Source organism: Dioscorea cayenensis, chromosome 20 (assembly GCF_009730915.1).
Source record: "Dioscorea cayenensis subsp. rotundata cultivar TDr96_F1 chromosome 20, TDr96_F1_v2_PseudoChromosome.rev07_lg8_w22 25.fasta, whole genome shotgun sequence".
In the NCBI taxonomy this organism is placed as follows: Eukaryota; Viridiplantae; Streptophyta; class Magnoliopsida; order Dioscoreales; family Dioscoreaceae; genus Dioscorea; species Dioscorea cayenensis.
The window spans coordinates 20,318,668-20,320,413 of record NC_052490.1 but is presented as its reverse complement, the minus strand read 5'-3'; positions in this window follow the sequence as shown (position 1 = coordinate 20,320,413).

Genomic DNA, 1,746 nt, shown 5'->3' with positions numbered 1-1,746 from the left:
CGGGTAGTCCACACTAGTTACTATTAGAAAGGAGGAGAAGTTTATAGTGAATCTATAAATACCCTAACCATGCCAACATCAACAAGGATGAGACGTTCAGGAAGAAGAAAAAGTTCACCACGGAGAAGCTGTACATTATTTAGGGTTTTATTCCAATAACATTCATTTGAAGTTTGTAATTATGTAGTATAGAATTGGCAATGACAATTCATTTTAAGTCAGTAACATTCAATTTATTCTAACAACATTCATTTCATTCTCCGTCTTTATTCCAATTACATTCATTTCAAGACTGCAAATCTTAAAAAAAATTCTGTTGACAATTTATTAAATTGTTTGTCATATCTCATACAAATCTAAAAAAATAGAGTTAGCAAACTATTTGAAGCTGATGTCATAACTCATAAAAATTTTGTCAACTGTTTGTCATAATTCATTCTATTAACTGTTTGATACTTAATTGTTAGCATTTACAAAAAAAAGAAAACACAGAGCTCGCATACTGTTTGAGACAACACTGTTAATATTTACATAGTTCACAAAATTGTCACTGATAATGTACTGAGACTATTTCCAGTTTTCACAAAACCAACAAAATAGAAAAAATAAGCACATAGCTTATGCAGTTCCTGGGGGAATCCATAATTTCCTCTTTTTTCCTGCAGCACCTCTTTTCTCCATGCCTTCTGATGGCTTTTCCTTCATCTGTGACCTTAGTCCAGGAATTCTCAATACTTTGTGCTCTTTGCTTCTTGGCATATTAGCTTTTCCCTTGTCCTTTGGTATTTGTTGCTGTTCTGTATTAGTAGTTTTTTTATTCTCCCCTATTGTTACATGTTGAGATGAGTTATGCACAAGTTGAGATGTGTTAATGACCTGCAGTGAAAGGCTCATTAGTTAGCATTTTATGGGTATGTTGCTCTGTTTGGTTGATGTGTCAATCACCTTGTAATAAGGCTCTGTTTGGTTTTGTGGTGTCGTTCCATGCTCTGCAGTGCATTGGTTTCTAATTATGTCATCAACCTAAAATTCCAGAGATGAAATATTAAACATGTAAACATTGATTAAGCCATTAATTGTAAGAAAAAAGTAAAAACATGACATACTTGTTGAAAATGTTCTTGCAGGACACTTGGATCAATAGCATCCATTGGCTCATTACTCTGCAAAAGATAAAAAAAATAAAGAAATCATCCTTTTAATTCATACAATTAAAGGAATCAACATATAATACAAAATTCACCTCATTATCAGGGTTTGTTATATTAACTTCAGTTATATTTGTTGGGCCTTCACTTTGTTGATTATTACCTTGTCAGTTAATCAGTGTAGTCATACAAAAACATTGTTAGCAAATTAAGAATTAATCTGCACATAAAAGATTTAGAATGTGTTAAACAAAAATTACCTTTGATCCATGGAATCTTTTATTGTGGCCACTGACACCACATATGCTGCATTTAATTTTCAAACCTTTTATGCTAACTTTTCCATTGTTGAATCCTGGCTCTTCTCCTGCTTCTCTCCTTCTAAGCTTTGTCTTCTTTCCCCTTTTTAGGTTCACAGGATCAGGTGGTGTCATTTCTGTTTCATCACTAATTGGCCAGCAGTCCCTACCTTGTGTGGAGTTTATGATGTTTCTATATGTTGCTAGAAAGTTGGACACCTTATAACAATCTTCTAAAGGATTCTCAGGTTTGTCTTTATTATAGTAGATGGCCGAAATGGCATGAGGACATGGAATTC